The sequence below is a fragment of the Lissotriton helveticus genome, chromosome 9, assembly GCF_964261635.1.
Source record: "Lissotriton helveticus chromosome 9, aLisHel1.1, whole genome shotgun sequence".
Lineage (NCBI taxonomy): Eukaryota > Metazoa > Chordata > Amphibia > Caudata > Salamandridae > Lissotriton > Lissotriton helveticus.
In genome coordinates, this window is record NC_136070.1 from 689,320,089 (window position 1) to 689,339,565 (window position 19,477).

Consider the following 19,477-nt stretch of genomic DNA (forward strand, 5'->3'; position numbering starts at 1 on the left):
TCTATGTCCTTAGGGCGTATACCCACCCATTGACATCTTCTAACTGAGACAATGTCTCCATTCAAGTGTGAGGGTAGTGGCCTATTCAAGCGTAACCAGTGAATCACTTTATTTTTTAAACTGGTATTTGTTTCCACAATTCCCTCTGAGACAGAAGGGACGCCCGTTAAAACAATGACAAAATTAAAAGAGTCCGGCGGCAGATCTACAATGTTTTTATGGTTTAGTTTACCTCTGTTCAAATATTTTGTTTGGGTAGAAGGTATCTTATTATGGACAGTCTTCGAAACTACTAAAGGCGTTTTTTCTTTACTTATTGTTGTCGAAGCTGTCATAACGGCTATGCCTGCTGAAGCACTAAGTTCTTTATTAACAGGTACAGTGTCTAAATTTTTAGAAGAATTATATTGTCTGATTTGGGTATTTTCAGGTTTTCTAGATGTGTTTTTGTTTTTATTTTCAGTTGAAATGCCTGGGGCAGTTAAGATTGGTTTCTCTGGAGGAATAACCTCTGGTAAGAGGCAATCCAGTTTTTTATCTAGCCTTTTAAGCCTTTCAACAAGGGGAAGAATAAAAGCCTTTAAGAGACTTTCAACAGCCTCCAAAATCCCATAATTAGGGGTATTTTTATTTCCCATATCTACATTCCTTTGTATTAATTCTATCTCATCTATACTTTTTTCCCCAACTTCCTCTGATACAATTTCTTTGGGGGCTGTTACACGTGGGGGTAACCACGGGTTTACAGACTCATTATTACTTTTCCCCACCTTTCTCCTTCTCTTCCTAACTGGGGAGGATACCACACTTTTAGATTTTTGGTTGTCGCGTGCTCTGATTTTTTTAATAATAGGCTGGGAAGCAAGCAACGTCACAACCTCAGTTTGTATCTTTAGTGGGGGAGGTAAGATATTACTAGTAGTATGGGGAACAGTCTCCTGGGGAAGAGGGGTATTGAGATCTATAAGGTTATTGGATATTACCGAGGACAAGTCAATAGGACCCTCCGCAGCTACATCCAAAACCTTTGATGATAGCGGGCTTTCTTGAAAGATTAAAGGTATACTATCTGTGTTAAATAACTCCGCATCAGTCTCAGCTTGTTCTATGGTGCTTACGGGAGATTTTGCTTTACTAGGAGGAGGAACCTGCCTCTTTAAAAACTCAATTGAAAGACGACGTTCGGCCCTCCTTTCAGCTAGGAGTAACTCTCGATCAATGTCCTTAGTAGCCTTGATAAAGAATTTATCAAGGGGGCCGAGAATAGATGTATTCACACGATCAGGGAGGGGGTTAGGACTAGAGCTAGACATTACTAAAATAAAACAACAATAATACAAATATTTAAAAAAGGGTAATACCTAAAAGAAAAAAGGAATATTAAACATAAGTTTAGGAAGTTAAAAAATACCCAAAAAGGGTCACAAACAAAATATCTCCAACATTTTCCCCAAATACACTTGATATTAAACAGGAGTATCAACCTGAAGAATAATAATAGTAAGCCTAAAACCACACCATGTAGCAAACTTGTCAGAGGGGGGCCCCAGCCCGGCCTCTTTCGGCCCCTGACGGCCACAGACGGTCCCGCCCTTGTCCCGGGCTTCTCCCGGGTCACAATTTCATGCTTGAACTTGTCATCATTTTTTAACGTGAGCACAAATCAATATGTAAACGTCATCTAAGAATGTGTCTTGTCTACAAAAAGCATTATTTTGTTGTTTCCAGCCCTGAAGATTCGCGCAAGCGATGAAACACGTGTCGGCTGGCTGTTGCAAAGCTTTGAGATATTAAAAAGAACCAAAGGACTATCTCACGTCACCCTCTTCTTTTTCCAATTGTTTGAATAGTTACTGTTTCTTTGCAAATATTGTTTCTATGAATTTTTATGTACTACCACCTACGTGTACAACAATATTGTGTGTGTGCATAGGGTACTTCTATGTAAATACTCTTACAAGACTTTCTCCTATTTTGCGCTGAAGCAAAATCTTGTAAAATCTGCACCAGTGCAAGTGACACACAGCAGATCAAGTTTTGGAAGGGTATTTACTGTCCAGTGGAACAGGTATTTTGATGTATAATTCTAAAAACGTCTTTGTTGAAAAGAATTAACCGGAAATTAAGGACCAACACTATTTTAATGTTATTATCACTGCCTTGTCTTTAATTAACAGTGCTGAAGGAGAAGGTCCACACCTCAAGAGGAGCAATAACACTGTTAAGCAAAATAACGAGAATTTGGCTTCCTGCAGGTCATCTGTGAGGGGCTAATTAACAGCTCACACACAGAAGAAAAGTAAGTTTTTAGGTCGAGCCTGGGCAGCGCATGCGCTACTCTGCGAAGCATGCCGCATTCGAGTATAGGCTTGAAGCCCCTCCACTCTCCGCCCATAATTGTCATTGGCTTGTGTCAATGTACTTGGTAAATGCTGGCTTCTGATTCGTTAATAGGCTTGTTAGTCCCTCCTTAGTACCACCTTGTCTTCATTTGTAGCCTCCCATGAGGACTGGCCCTTTTACTTCTGTTGTTACACAGTAAGCACTAGTTTCTTTAGTGAGTTTCTTCTACTGCAGGCACGACATGCTTTGCTTCAACATTCAGCGCGCCATGCACGCTTTCACTTTCCAAGCAGCCCGGGACAATGGCGACCACTTATTTGAAATGAAATAGGTCTTGCATTTACAAGAGTTTGAGGTATTGGCATTTTTTAATGACAATGCCTTTTATTTATGTGTTAATTATCAAAACAGATAAATAAAATCCATTGTCATTTAGATTGCCAATAGCATAAACTCTTGCAAATGTGAGACCTATTGCATTGCAAATGCTTGTTATGATTTGGTTTGCTCAGCTGTCATACATTGTGTGTTTACCTTTTAAAGATAAAATAATACAGGAAAAATATAATGCCTAGGATATTTGTCTCTGCTCTATTTTGGCTTGCCAGCACCCATGGGATAGAGCCAAGCCAGGCGCTAGCCTAGTTTGGCTAGAGGAGGGCATGCTTGGCTACAGGAGGACATGCTCTCCTCTAGCGTGGGCGAGCCCATCTTATATGAGCAGATGGCTCAAGTGCAAGGTATTTACAAAGGGCACCGTTACACTCGTAAATCATTTATGTTTGCACACTTAGTCCCACAATGTTGTAATATTGCACATGAGTAAATCACACCTAATGGGGAGGGGCAGTAAAGGGCTTTCCAGACAGGGATTTCCTTGAAAACTCATATGTTTGAGGCCATTCTCAAACATTTCTCTGACCCATCCCCAGGAGTAAATCTATTCCGAGGTGGAGAGGAAAAGGAACACTTTCAAACTGGTGGGTGAAGTGGAAAGGATTGCTGCAAATGGAACAACATTTTTCTGTGTACAACTGTGCATGCGAAAATACCTAAAGCATGATCGCAATTGCATCTTATTCTTCACAACAGTTTTCCAGTGGTATGTCTGGAAAACTGCGTCTCTCTCTTTTTAGGGAATTGTCATTGCTAAAATGAGCTATTCTATTTATGTTAAACTATATATTTAATTTTGCGTGTTTTATGGGTCAACACAGAAGAGCTAAATTCCCAATTTATCAGGTGCAAATAATGAGATGTACTACACGACGTTCTAATTCTCTCTGTAACATTACCAGAAAAGACTTAATATGTAACACTGAGGAAGTCACTAGATAGATAAATAGAGATTTACAGCACTATACCAATGTTATCCTAAAACCTAGACTCAGTTATTCACAGTTAAAAGTAACAATTTATCTATGCATGTAAAGTTTAAAGTGAAATAAGTGTAATGAAGTGTAGGGAGAATACCGAGAGCATGAGTTCGAAGTCATGAAAATCACTTGATAATCACATATTTATTTAGGCTGAATTTCCTACTATACATACACTGTGTCTCGATAGATAATAAATAAGTGCCGCTTTTATATCATAAAATCATACCTAATTTATCGACCTTGAAAGAACGGAAGGGTGAGCTGGCCTTGATCGGATTTGAACTTGTGATCTGCAGATAACTGCAGATGTCAGTCCGCTGAAAACATTTGACACACTGGGCCATCTTATAAAGTACAGAGTTTAATAAAAAAACAATCACATGTTGAAAGGAATTCACAGGGCAGGGAGGTAAATTAAAGTTTATCAACCGATACATGCTTTTTTTTATATAGTGCAAACTCTGAATTCAACCTCTTGCAGGGTCTTCAAAATAAGTAGCTAAGGACAATAAGGCACAGTGGGATGAAATGGGTTGCCCGGGATCAAACAATTTGCACATGAGGACTGAAAGGACTTAAGAAACCCTACATCGCAAGCAATATGGTATTAAATGATACAATATGGTAGAAGAGGCTCTCCCACAAATGAGCCTCCTGCATCTGTGGTGCTAAACTTCAGTAAACATCTTGAACAGGTGAGAGAAGACACAGCTTTCTGAAAGGAATAAAAATGGGGGATCGGATTGCCACCACTATGAAGTGACATGTTGGTAAACCAAACGACTTCAATTTAGATTTCTTAGTTGGTTTGCAAGTGTTTTTTGTGGTCGGGGTTGAAGCTAACGCAAGCTATGTAAGTCCTTTCGGAACATGATGTCACTTAACGCACACACACTGGAAGCATTTAGGCATCAGAACATTTATTTAGAATGGGCCTGGGCAACAGAACTCATTTTTGGTGGTCTCATTCCATACCATCCTATTCTATAATAGGCCGGAGTACCTTTGAATTATAAAGCTATAAGAATACACTAAGTTTTTAGACTGTATCTGTGTATCCATCTGCCAGCCATATCCAGGAATCACTCTTGAATTATATGGCAACATCTAAGAGTCAAGGATACAAAAGGAATAACTCGGTTATTCATTTGGAGTGAAATAGTAAATTCAAATAAGTGAATGAGCTAAAAAAAATCTGACAATAGCACATAATAGGACCTTAACGAAAGTGGTCAAATGATATCGACGGCACCACTGGATAGAATTTAGTTTTGGGTTTTAGTCAAGGAGCTAGGAGAATTGAGATCTAAATCTGGCTTTACACCGTTACCAACAATGTTGGTAATAAACGCGGTTTAAAAAATCTCACAGTATTTTTGGCTTAAATATATTAACGATCAAATTTAAGATTGAGTCCCAGTACCCCCATATAATTCAAATGCCTGCTACCTCACACATTGGAATTATGAGTTATGTTTTTTTTTAATCGCACCTGGTAAATACTGGGTGTGATAAAATCGGCATGCCTGGATACATTTTGGCAGGTTAGGCCCACCAAAATGTATTGGGGGAATATGGGAATATGACCAGGACATGCAGATTGTGCGTGCTAAACCAACACAATCCCAATCGTGTGCCCCATGTACAAAGACAAAAACTGTAACATTGATATTTATGACACAATAACATTCGAACATTCAGTGACAGACGTTACACCGTGTGTCACTTGGGTCTACCATACTGGCTGGGAGATTTAGACACGTTTGTCATTCACCACCCAGAAGTCTATTATCACCACTATTCCATTTTCCAACAGCACGTATAAACTCGACTGCTCGCGCAGTATGTGCACGCCTGCGCTAAACGATTGGCTTTGTAATTGGATGACAGTCGGCGTGCGTAATATAGTCAGCCAATTACCGAGCTGCTCCCTAAAGTGATCGTTGCACGTGACATACGCTGACCCGTTCTGACCCGTTCTGGCCCAACATAGCGTCAAAATAGAGAGCAGTGACGTATATTGTGCGCTACTGCAGCCAATTGAAACAGCGGTGCAGCTGGCAAAGAGAACTGGATGTGGTGTCCTGAGGTCCGAACAGGCTGGGCAGGACAGCAGGAACGGCGAATGACTGATATAAGGTAACGTTCTCAGCGCCTTAGTGCAGTGATTAGAGGGGTACTGTGTTTCATATTTTAGTCGCTGTTATTTAATATTATCCAGTTTACAAACAACGGGATGATGACTGAAGGCTGAACTGCGTTGCCAGACTTGACCCTTGACGTATACTTCATAGCTGATGTCAACGGCGAGGGTTTGCTTTGCTGAGTAATTTTGTATCCTTCTCTAAAAATGTGTTGATCTTTGTAGCTCTTAAATCCTGTCAAATTAAGATTATGTCATACTGTTTTTGTCGTAGTTGTAAATGGTATGTGTTCTGGGTGGCATTTACAACCAGTCCAAACGTAACTGCAGGTCGCACAGTGCAGCTTCCATTGGACTAAAAAGCCAGGACTGTAAATGTAAATGTAGTTGAGCTTATATAGCGCACAGCTACCCGCAGTGGGTTTCCCGGCGCTTGCTTAGGGAACCCTTCCTGGTATTCCCCTGTGAGATAGCAGGGTATCCACAAGGTGAAAGTCAGGCATCCCGCCGCGAGGGGCCGTTGTGGAGATTAAGCAAGCTATTGCCCAGAGTCGCAGAGTGTGAACCCGTGAGTCGAGGAGGCACCGGGGCGAGAATTATCGAGTCCGTGGAATTTTTTTAGCCCAAGACCCCGCCGAGGCGGGGAATTGAACCCTGGTCCAGGACCGATCTCAGCTTCCGGGTCTGCTGCCTCTAACCCCTGAGCCACACTTCTCCACTAGGACTGGCGGAGATATCAGGCTTGGCATGAGACCCACTTGGCTGCTGAGCACTTCCCCACCACCATGTCCGCAGTTTTCCAGCAGTCCTCGTTCCACAATCCTTTCAGTTAGAATTTAAAGTGCACCCTAGTAACACGTGTTAGTCTGTGTAAAAACACACACGTTACCGTTAGTGCATGCCTAGTTATGAGTTCAGTTAAATCTCGCTACTGGCTTCAGGTATTGTTGCTGTTCTGCTACTAAAACATATCTATTCTTTCTCTTACAAAGACCTGCAGATGTGTTTCATTGTGCGTTAGCTAAAGTGCCACTGTTCATCATATTCATGCGTAGCCATACATGCTAAATCCTCTGTGTTACCAATTAAGCCATGAACCTTTTCATCAAACAGTATTGTTTGAGCGATGTAGCGATGTTTTGGGGGACTTGGCCTTGTGTGTTTTAAAATTGCAAGGAATGGCTAAAACTTACATGCAAAGGACTGAAGCAGTGGCTTCTGATATCGTACACGATTTAAGGAGATTTGGCAGCTGTGTGCAACTGCTTTATATTTTGGCTCTCCATCAGAGTATTTTTATTTTTTTATTAAAGTTTTACTGATACTTTAAATCTGTGACATACATAAAAAAAGCATCACATTTCTTGCCATACTGTCATCCTGTAATATGCCAAAGCATAACTAACATAAACGTAGCAATTAAATGCGAAAGGGATAATGTCAAAACGACCTAGTGATCAATATTTCTTCTAAACATCTAACACCGGCACAAATTACGGTATTGAATAAAGGAAAATCTTTGGTCCCCACATATAACACCAACTTACCGGAGACTGAAATTGCCTTATTTAAATTTTTCAGAACTCTAAGACTGAAGACTTTAAGGATTCACCAATACCTACCACAGAACACACAAAATCATTCAAACCCAAAAGCACATTTTGTGCTCCTTATTCGCACAAAACTATCCAAGCTTTTGAAAGATCAATCATTTCTGACATGCAAAAAATCAACTTCAACAAAACCAAGAAGAGTAATCTAACCAAGACTGAATGGAGTACAATCAGGAATTTATCAAACGATGCAGAACTTACTTTCCAAAGAGCCGACAAAGGAGGGGCTCTTATAATAATGGATACCACATTCTACGAAAACAGCATGAATGAACACGTTAAGGATGTAAATACATATATTTCCCTAAATGCTGATCCAACAGATGAGTACCAAAACATTTTCACAACAATCTTGGATCACGCCCTTGATATGAAATGAATTGATGAAAATACATATACATTTTTGGATACAAAGCACCCACGCAGACCAAAACTATATGTTACCAAAAATCCATAAGAACGCCCAGAAACCACCTTTCAGACCGATTGTGTAAGCGTGTGGATCAATATCAGAAAGTATAGGTAAATACATAGACTGGTTTTTACAACCCATTGTGCAGAAAGGTCAAACGTACATAAAAGACACCACAGCCTTTCTAAACTTACTGAGAACTACTGAATTGGATAAAAACGCAGAATATTGGCTATGTACAATAGACGTAGTGTCCCTGTACACTTCAATCCCCCACAACGAAGGTCTAGAAGCATTAGAATGGAACCTATTAAAAGATGAGGATTGTGAAGCCAACAAGATTATTCTTATGAAACTAATGCATTTCGCATTATATCATAGTTATTTTAAATGGCAAAACACCTACTATAACCAATGCAATGGTACATCTATGGGTTTTGGGGGGGGCTCCCTCATATGCTAACCTATTCATGTCCAAATTCGAACACGACCACAACCACATTCTCAATAACACCAACTGGACCACCAATCTGATAACATTCAAAAGATACATTGATGATCTATTCTTAATCTGGAAAGGAGAAAAAGACCAATTATTAACCAACATTGCTACATTAAACCGACTGAAACCCAGATTAAAATTTACTCACACCATCAATAATGAAACAATATCATTTTTGGATGTACAAATCACAATTGTCAATTACAAAATCCAAACTCAAGTACACAAGAAAGTCACTGACCGTAACTCAAGCTTGCTGTACCAAAGTTTTCACCCCGAATTCTTAAAAAACCATCTAGCAACATCACAGTTTATACGTTTGAAAAGGATTACATCTGAAGCTCACATCCTGGAAAATTCATTAACTGAACAGCAACAGTATTTGGCTAGAGGATATCCCAATAAGATACTAAAAGAATCCCTTAAGAACTTATCAAGAGAAAATCTATTGAAACCATCACTGCAAACCGCAGAACAAAAAACAATATGTGTCTTGAAATTCTCAACTGAAGCTAAAAAGATAAAGAAAATTGTCAACCGACATTGGTCATTGATAAAATCCGAGCCAGATCTTCAGAATCTGTACAGTGATCACATAACTTTTGCCTTCAAGAGATCAAAAAATTTGAAAGAAATGCTCACCATTAAAAAAGAAAAGAAATCACAATACAAAGGAATGGCTAAATGTTTAAATTGCATACACTGCAATAACGTAATCATCGGAAAAACCTTTATGCATCCCACCAAAGGGCATAAAATTGACCTAAAGTACACGGGAACATGTGATTCCAAAAACTTAATATATGCCATCAAATGCCCATGCGGCAAAATATACGTTGGCCAAACTGAACGTAAAATTAAAATAAGTATATCAGAACATAAAAGCAACATTCGAACCAAGAACATGAAATCTGCAGTTGCCACACATTGGATTGAATCTAACCACCAAATAGCACAATTGAAATTAACCATACTGGAGATACTTCCACAACGCTGCGATATGGACCCTGTAAAACAGCGTTTACAAGCCAAATTCTTTTGGATTAAGAAATTGAACTCTCTTCAACCAGCAGGGATTAATGACAGAATTGAACTTACATGCTTTCTATAAAGACACCTTTGCATTATGTCACAGCTATTGGCTTCAGGAAGCGTTCCTCACCCTTGCCAGTATAAGACTAGTAACTCTACCCCTGAACGCAGCCGTTAACCCTGTATAAATTCCCTTAATTTTACATTATGCATTCATGTTACGGTACACTGTTGAATTGATACCCGTTGATGTCATCCACTGTTACTTTCACTGTTATTTTCATTTTTATTTATTGTATCATTCCATATTCTTTTAAATTGTCTGTGTCCATCAGATTTGTTTATGATTATTGCTCTCCATACCCTCCACTCCTTTCGCCCTAACACATCGTACTCATATTGACGATTTCCTCCGTTCGTGTTCATCTGATTCATTCTCATACACCCCCTTCGTACTTTCCACCACGTGTTCGTAACTCTACACACTCCCTTCGCGTTCTGCGCTCCGCACCACGTGATCGGAACTTTCCTCCAATCACAATATAGACTGTAGTTGCTATGGCAACACTACTAACTAAGTTTAGCCGCCCGAGTCTTCATGTTAGTTCTTCGGTTTATTTTCATTTACTTTTTATTATTCACCATTTTTCAAGCAGTTATCCACTCATTCTTTGTGACCCGGTCCCACTGATGCATTTATATATTTGTTATACCTTTCGCCATCACGTGATGCAGCCGCATCGCTACAAGAACCTCCACAGTAGGCAAATCCCCATCCTACCGCTTCCGCGTTTGTACCACCGCGAGTGATCCAGCGTCTCACACAGTAAGTCATGTCACCCCCCTTTCAGTTTGTTCGAGTTTGTTTCTGTTTGCTAAATACTTTAGATGCAGCAGAGTTCCGTATACGCTCGAGCTGGTTTCCTTTTGATTCAGTGAGCCCACGATTTTTATTTAGCATTTTCTCCGTTTCGTCACAATATTCTGGCTATTGAGCCCACATCAGAGTTATGCTTGAATGTCTATCTTATGAATTTTTTGCTACGTATTTTCGATATAAATTGGTACAGTGTATATAATAACGTGTATAATTTTGACCTATACTCATTACATTTGTTTTGCATTGAATGCTAAGGTCCTGTATGTTTTCTTTCACAGGCCCCTGACGAAGGGTTTTCTTCATTTAACCCGAAATGCATTGGGCATGATGTAACGCTATAAATTACTTATGACGGCTATGAATGATTGAATATTTGAATATTTGGAAAACGAATAATAAAACTTTGATCTACTAAATAATTGTTGACTCTACATCGTTGAAGACTCACCAATTCATGAGATATAAAAATAAAACTGTTTAATGTGAAAAGAAACCATGCTGGTTTCATGTTAAAGGAGCGCGTCCTTTGTGATCGGATGACCACAATTTCTCATCTTACAAATTCTGCCATCTTCTACATTTCTATGTATATGCAGGCATATTGACAATTCAGCTCTAAGTATGGTATCTATATGGCATTCTTCTTAGTTTACATAGGGTATGGCGTGTGGCCAGCATCATTCTCATTTCAACCTTCAACATCTCATAGTCTTGTTCGTTTAGGGATCATGTTTGGAGTCTTGTCTTGTATGGGTGTCTGATGGGGGTGTGGAAGTTTCCCTGCGTCTGAGGAAATCTAACAGTGGGGCCCATGTGTCTTTTGGCCTGGAAGCATGGGGCATCAGTTCCTAGAAATTAGAGAATTGTTCCTGACAATAGGGGACATCCTTTAACCGTTACCAGTAGTCTGTGGATGGGGCCCTGCCTCCTCTACATTACTTTGCTATCTCTCGCTTAGCCATTAATGGCAGCATCGTGGTTAGTCGTCAATTAGCTTGGGGGATTTCTTTGACAAATCCCATTATCCCCACTAGTGGGAAGCAGTCTATATTCACCTCTGTACTGCCCCTCACTGTCCTGATCACTTTCCCCCAGTACTCTGCTATTAATGGGCAATACCACGCCGTATGCAGAAAAGTGGCATCTGTTGCTTTAAATTTCCGGCAGTTGCTGTTCGCCCTTAGTCTCATTTTCAGGAACTGTATTGGAGTTCTATATAGTTGGTGTAGGAACTTAAAGAGGATTCATCTTGATCTGTAATTAGGAGATAGTAATTCCAGCTGGCCATAGCAATACAGCCACTGCTCCACTAAAACCAGCGTTTTAAGATCGGTGTTCCAGATCGCCAGAGCACGTGGCTGCGCCACTGGGTGCTTTTGATGTGTAGTGATGTAAAGGCGAGTAACTAATTTCCCCAGTGATGGTTCTGTCAGCAGGTGCTTCATAGGTTCCAGAGTAGGTGGCAAGGTTGGGAAAGTGTCATGCAATTTCTTACAGGTAGCTTTGAGCTGATAGTATAACAAGGTGTCTGACTGGCTTGGGGGGGGTCGCCTTCTGCCTCTTGCGGGGGGCTATAAACCCACCTTCAGTGTAGAGGTCTTCAACTTTAGTGATATGGAGATTGCTTGCAGGCTTATTCGCGTCCCTACCCTTCAGCATGGAGAAGTTTGGGTGCAATGTCAATGGAATGGAGGGGGTATATAAAACAGACAGGCCCACTCTTTTCTGCAACCCATCCCATGCCCATCTTAAGATTTCCACCGTGTCTATTTCTTTTTTGGGACATTTGTATTTTTGGTGCAAGGCTACGCTCAGTGGAATTGGGGCAGCGTTATCTTGTTCTATAGCTACATGTGGCTGGTATGGGGTTGGATATAGCCAGTAATGCAGAAATTGGGCTTGCACACAATATGCATATAGTTGAAAATCTGGTGCTCCCATCTCTCCCTGTCGTAGTGGCAGTGTTAGATTTTCCCAGGCAATTCTGTGTTATTTGCCAGCCCAGACCAAAGTTATCATGTTCGATCTAAGTCTTTTTTAGGTCTCGCGTAACCGCGCGAAAGCGCGGTCTCGCCGAGATCTATTGTCAGCGTGTCTTCTTTCCAGGAGAGGGGACAGGAGCTGGCCGCGCGCTCGGAATTGAGCGGGCCACGCGCACGTGAACGCGCTCGCTTTGGCCAGCTCCTATCTCCTCTCCTGGAAAGCTGTACCACACAGACACACCTCCTCTGCTTACGCATGCGCACACAGAGACACACACGAGCACACCTACACACACGCAGGCACACACACATACAGAAACCCCCGCCCGCCCCACACACACAGGAGCGCACCAACACACACGCACGCACACACACATACAGAGACCCCCCCCCCGCCGCCACCACCACCGCATACATACAAGCGCACCCCGCCCACTAAGCCCCATTTACCGCCATTCTAAACTTCTGCAGCCTCCGCGGGGCTCTCCCTCGGGCATGGGAGCCCCGAGTCACCAGCACTGCTTCTCTCCGTGGGCGCGTGCGCGGGCTTCCGAAGACAGAAGTCCCGCCCCACGAAAGGTTTCAGTTTCGCTCACGTCGCCCTGCCGGACTAACCATGCTGGCACTGTTAGATTGCGCTGTAGCCTGATCCGACCCAGATCAGCCCGAGGATTAAAGGGGTGCCTTTTGGATGCTGGCCGACGAGGCAGCGCCTTGTGGCCCTTGTTTTTAAATGGAATCATGCTATCACCAATGACATGAACCTCCAAGTGACGTGATAATGCTGCTAAGAGGGGTTCTGAACTGCACAAGGCGCTAGGCAGATACAGTGTGCTCATTCTTGGGTGGAGTGCTTCTCTGCTGGTCTGGTAGGAGACTTTATCGAACACAAGCGCATTGTCTTTGCTGCCAGACTGAATAACCCTCTTTGTGGTAAAAAACGAGAGGCTTTGGGGAGCACTTCTCACTGAGGATGCGCTATTTCACACTTGTTGGTCTGGCGTCCTCTATTTTGCCAGTGAATAATTTTCACTTTTAAGAGGATGTTCACACAATACCTCTCCAGCCTTCTTGCGCCGAAGTAACCGAAGAGCTGTAATCTAAACTCAACTCACTCGACCCCGCTGTGTGAAGCTGATCAGACAGGAGTGCGCCTTTAATCCTATATTACAGCTCTGCGAGTAAAGTGCTCACTGCTGCAAGTCACACAGGTCTGCGTCCCAGAAGTGCTCACTCAGCCCTTCTTCCTTACCGGATCGATACACTGAGCACTACTAAAATAGTAAGAACAGCTGCTGTTTACGGTGCCATAAAAAGCAAAACTGAGGGCTAGGTAGCATTGTGTTTCTCATGCAAAAACAGAAAGCTCCTAGAAATAATCGATGCTAAGCACTACCTACACAGAGCCATAGACGCGCCCACGAACGCCATGCCAACGTTCACTTAGTTACTAAAAACACTACAACGTGAAAGCAAAACAACTAGAAATGGCAAAGCGTGGGAATTTGAGTGGAAGCTCGCTAACTGACAATTTGCATTACAACTGACAAATTAGCCGTTGTCCAACTGAATACGACAGAGGGCGCGGCGATTTCACAAACTTGTTACACTGAAATATGAGGGGGAAAAAAACTTCACAAATAGGAAAATTCATTGACTGACATGAAAATGCATTTCTGACTCCTAAATAAACAAACAAGACAAGCTGACCAGTCCCAAGGCAGCATAAACAAGACAACAGGTGGACTTCCTGCAGCCCTCGTCTGTGAGCACGACTGAGCAAACTCGGCAGTTAAGCATTTATTTACACGCATTTCTGTTCCTGCAGCGCTAACAAGCCAGCTTCTGAGCGCTTGAACTCGAAGGAAAAAGCGCAGATGAAAGTAGTATAGAGGTAGAAAAATAGTCACATCGAATTTCTTCACAAATCGGTAAAGGCGGCCTCTGCCACCCTCCCAAAAAGCTATGCAGCCCTTCATCCTTGCTGCACTGTCAAAGCTGCACGCGGAAACCCGAAAGGAGCGGAGCTGTGCACTCAGTACTCACGTATCTCTTCAGCTTCTTCTCCGGGGGGGATTTGATGAGCCAGCCCGTGCCGACCATGTACAGAAGTCACGGAAACATAAGGTAACCCATCAGAGGCTACATATATTCTCTATATTCCTTGGCGGGGCACTACGTAACATTTTATCCCAGTCCAAATAACTTCAGGGGTGATACAATCTGCGCACCCACAAAGCTGCAAGGGTAGGATTTCTAACACTTGGTGCCAGTGGTCGAAGTGGGGAAAAAAAAGTAGGGGAACTGTGGGCGGAGAATCAGGGGGGGATTAAACAGAGGATTGGATCAGTGGGCGGAGTCAGAGGTGTGGCTAGAAAAAGCAAAACATACCAATTTTTTGTACGTTTGACATTTCACTGACCAGTTACAGCTTATAACGTTATTTAAATCAAACAATTGATAAACATGTTTGTTTGAGGTTTAATATATAAGTTGTTACCATTTAATTCATTTACAATGTGGGACATGTTTCCAATCATAGAATATTACAAATACGCTTAGAAGTGGAATCATAAGCCATTTCTTTCCTAGTCTTCTTATTTAACGTAACAAGGTTCGGGTCTGGCAGGAGGCTCAAGCATCCTTTGATAATGGGCAAATCATGTAATCTCCTTTTGCCTGAAAAAGCAACAATTTGCAATGCAATAGGCCTCACATTACTGAAAGTTTGAGCTTTTGGTGTTGCATTATTATTTGCAACGCCAATAGGTCAAACTTTCAGTAATGCGAGACCTATTGCATTGCAAATGCTTGTTAAAAAATGCTGATGTTAATGGTTTGGACAGGTTTATGAATAAATACAGTAGTTTGGACAGTGCCACCATCTTTGCAATGGCCCAGGGGTGTGGAATTTAATAACATATCTACTTGTCCATGGGGCAGGTTGCTTCATAATTCTACTAGTCCTGTAAATAAATCTACTTGTCCTTTTGTTCCATGTAATGCGGCAACACATTATGGCAGCAACCTCATTATATAAGAGCTCTGAAGTAGCCTCTCTGAATATGCCAAGGCTCATACCATAGTAGGGTTTAAATACTAGCAATTCCCTTATGTTGCTACATTTCTGCAGATCTACATACAGGGGATGAAGGCAATAGTAAGCAACATTTCCAGGGTTGGAATGTCCTTTTGAGTCTGTGCAAACCTACTAACTTGCATGTTTTAAGGGTTTTCACCAACTTTTCTCTAAAGTTAGGAGTACCATACTGAGAAAGGTTGGAAATGTACTCTTGACAATGGCAGACATAAAACGTCTTCCAGGGTTGGAAAAAAAGTGGTTGGAGGGAAAGTGAACTTGCAAACACTCACATTTTTACATGAGCAAATCTAGACCTGCACATTTGCTCATGCTAAAATGCTGTTCACAAATATTTTCTAGGAGTAGTATTTCTTGGCCTACAACTGTAAAGTCTTGTGAACTCATGAAAGACGTATATCTGCACATAATGAAAGGACATAGGTGCACTTTTGAGACTTTAATAATTGGGCCCCTAATTAGGTCTGGCGTTAACTATGACCTTTTGTGTTTATTCAAATTCTGTCTCTCTCTGTCTAATGTCTAGCTTCACTGTGAGTGACAACTGTGTGTTGATATGCTCCTTGTGAAAGAACAGAATGCTGTTTAGTTCTGTGCCAGGAACTACTGTGGCAATGTGTGCTTTTTGAGACCAAAACAATTTTTGCTTTTGCCAATGATTGTTATAATGGTGAGGGCCCGGCAGCTCCCACACCAGTAAGGTTTTACAAAAACTATGCCAAAACAAGTCATGCATTGACAAAACCAAAGGGCTGGCCAACAATTTCAGACCTACGGGCTTTACCAATGCTTGTTTATTTTTATGTTTCCCATAAACTTATTAAAACTGGTTGCACTGATTTTCCATCATGAATATTTTTGGTAAATACTAGCATACGTCAACACATTTTACTAAATGATGCTGCAAAGAAATGTTACCTAAAATTTTACAGTAGTTTAGCAAAATGTTTTTGCATTCTTTTGTAGACATTTTATTTTAAAAGCCAAGAATCATCAATCTTGCTTCCAAGCTTCTACAAATATTTGCATCTAATCAAAGAGCATTTTGCGAGCATTATACATAGCTTTGTATTGCTAATCATTGAAAATATGTGTACACATTTTTATACTGGAACCACTGTCAGTAGTGCAGTCTGAGATTCCAAAATGTCCTTAGAGCGCTCACCCTAATAATAAAGTCTTTGCATTATGGACCATGAATACAACTTTGAACAGCATTACGACATGGACACAAATGTTACCTTAACTGCAGGGAATGCCTTTCCCTGTTCCATAATGTGGTACTGTAAACTGGTAGCCAAAGGGTTTGTGCTGTAGGGGGTTGTCCCAAAGACAAAATACACATGAAAACTTGTTGCCCTTGACCCTAAACAATATGTCCCAGCTGTCGGGCTATAGGAATTCCACATCCCTGAATGGCTATTCGTCCTGCCATTGAAATAGGCAATTTAGTCCAAATTGGTATTTTCTGTTTTTGCCTCATCGTTGTGCAGCCATAGTTAGCCTCCCATAGCTCTTTCATATACCTACTTATCTACACTCCCAGATATCTGAAAGGTCCCTCTGTCCACTGTAGTGGAAAGTCCAGTGCAAAAGGTAGTGTTGAGTCTGTAAGTGCAATTAATATGGACTTGGACCAGTTTATCTGGATACCGGGGAACTGGGCAAACTTTAACAGTTTCTGTATCATGGGGTTTACGTTTTCCACTGGGTTGGTGATGTAAAGCGTGACAGGCAAAGGGACACCAAACCCATGTACACAAATCATTTTAAATGATGTCTTGCTGCCCCTCACATTGGTTCGCAACTGTCTCTGACTGAAAGTGAAACCCAAAGGCATGTACACATTAGTAAGAGGCAGGCTGCGAAATCCGCTCAGGCGGCACATGAATTCCAATAAATAGCAGGCAGTATTTAGGTGGCCCTGCAGCGGTTAAGAGTGGATGAGGTCCATTTGTGCTCTGCGCGGGAAGATGAGCAACAGCGGTGAGCACGCTTATGGTGAGCAGTTGCCGAACATAATCTCTGCAGAACATAATCACTTGTATTGTATTGCCTAATATTCACACGAATGTGACAGAAAAAAGAATGGGGGTATGCATAGTTTACTCTAAATGTATGGATATGAAGCACGATTGGGTATACATCTTTAGCCACAGGCACTTCACATATAACAATCATAATATAAAATAAGCATTGACAAAGGCATTAGGTCTGACGTTTTGAGAGTGTGTTTGTTAACAGTTGAGTGACTGCGTTGCCCGCAGCTGCACTAGAAACCAAATCCTTGCCCTATATCCGAACGTGGAAAGTGCTACCCTTAAAATAACTGCGTTCATGTTATTCTTTTGAGTCTTTTTTCCTTCTAAATTGATACCGGAAGGAACATAGTTGTGTGTGGAGAAAGAGATGAAATATGTAGGTCCCCTCAGCCTTCACACACAAAGCAGTCCCCACTATCCCCATTCTACAAAACACATTTTTTTGCCAAAAACAAAAAAAAAAGCCCAGGGAAGAACCTAAAATGAATAAACGTTGCTCCAGTCTGAAAAGATACAGCAACATACAGACACTTTTGGCATTTTCCAAAATGATAGCAATCAGAAACAAGGCTTGAGTTGTTTCAATTTAGAAAACATCACTTAGGAATACAATGGCAGTAACCCATATGAGCTATAACCTCATAATAAACACGGTTACTAGGATATGTGTGAATATAAAATACACGGAGTCAAGGACCCTGCAGTCACTGCTGGTTGGATAACACAACACTGGCGGAGGGCAACCAGAGACGCCCTGCCCCGGCACTCGAGCGCATTCTGTGGAAGTTGGACCGTTACTCAAATGACCACGCTGAAGCAGTATGTGTGCTAAAGTTATATTCTTTAATTGGAGCGCCGGGGAGATGCTGCTAGCTCTGAGCTCCGGCCTCGCACCGCAAAATGGCTGCACTTCCGGTTCCGGTCGGGGCGTGCCCCAGAACAACTAGACCGTCACCACATATCTCCCCCTCTTAATAATACAACGAACCCAAATGAAAACAGTGTTACTTGGTGTCCATAATAAAGTCTTCAAACCTCTTGGGTATCCTTACGACTCTGCCAGCTCTCGTCCTGTCTATACCCTTCACGTGCTGTCCATCTTCCACCCCTTGGGGGGTCTCCTGCCGACAATCCTCGGACGTGCTCTTTCGTTCTTGTTCAGCTCGCCTCTTGTCTGCATCCTTGCTGGCACCACCTCTGGGTGTCTCGGCTCCTTTCACCTTGTCCTTATCTTCTCCAATGTTGGAAGTAGCTCACTCTTCCACTCCTTCTGCATTACCTCCTTCTTGTCCTTCATTACCTTCCTCAGGATGTGATTCCTCCTCTCTTGTCTCTTCCCAGTTGAGAATTTTATTACATCTTGCCATTCTGTCTTGCGACCATGCTTTCCCGTCGCTGAGCAGTGCGGATCTGGCATATGGCTCGATGACCTTGAGTGGTGGGGTGAACTTACTTTCTCCCTTCCTTTTCGTGATCGCCAGTCTGACCCTCACCCATTCTCCCTTTTCCAAGGTCTTCCCTACTGCACTGCGCCTTTTATTGTAGTGTTGCGCATATGTAGCCTGTGCTTCCTCTAAGTTCCTTTTTACTACAGCTGGAGACCATTTACTCTGCACCACCATGTGCCTCCATGCTAGGTTGTATTTTGTGAACGGTTCCCTTCCTCTCAGCACTTTGAACGGACTGTACCCTGTGCTTCCAGGGGTGATGCGGTATGCCCACAGCATCTTGGACAGTTCTGTTTCCCAGTCCAGTCCGGCACTGATCACTGCTTGAATTGTTCCCATGACAACTCTATTGAATCGTTCGGCCAGTCCGTTCCCAGCCGGGTGGTTTATGGGCGTGTGTTTTACTTCAATCCCATTCCTGGTCATGTATGCCTCCCATTTGGCTGACACAAATTGCGGCCCATTATCACACGAAATCACTTTGGGGATACCTTCTTTCACAAACACTGCGTTCAGGAAGGAAAGTACTGCTTCTGTGTCCACTGTTTCCTTTACCTCCACCTCTGGCCATTTGGAGTATCTGTCTACCATTACTATGGCG

At 42.0% G+C, this 19,477-nt stretch overlaps 1 protein-coding gene across 2 annotated transcripts in view; it reads left to right on the forward strand.

Annotated features, from left to right (window-relative positions):
- The first annotated feature begins 5,751 nt into the window (after positions 1-5,751).
- CTSW (cathepsin W) overlaps positions 5,752-19,477 on the forward strand; it is a 1,136,802-nt gene continuing 1,123,076 nt past the window's right edge. Inside the window, exon 1 of one of the 2 annotated variants that reach the window (XM_078660783.1) lies at positions 5,752-5,861. The gene's annotated coding sequence lies outside the window, so the exon portion shown is untranslated. The remainder of the gene's footprint in view (positions 5,862-19,477) is intronic. The other variant, XM_078660784.1, reaches the window with a different exon arrangement.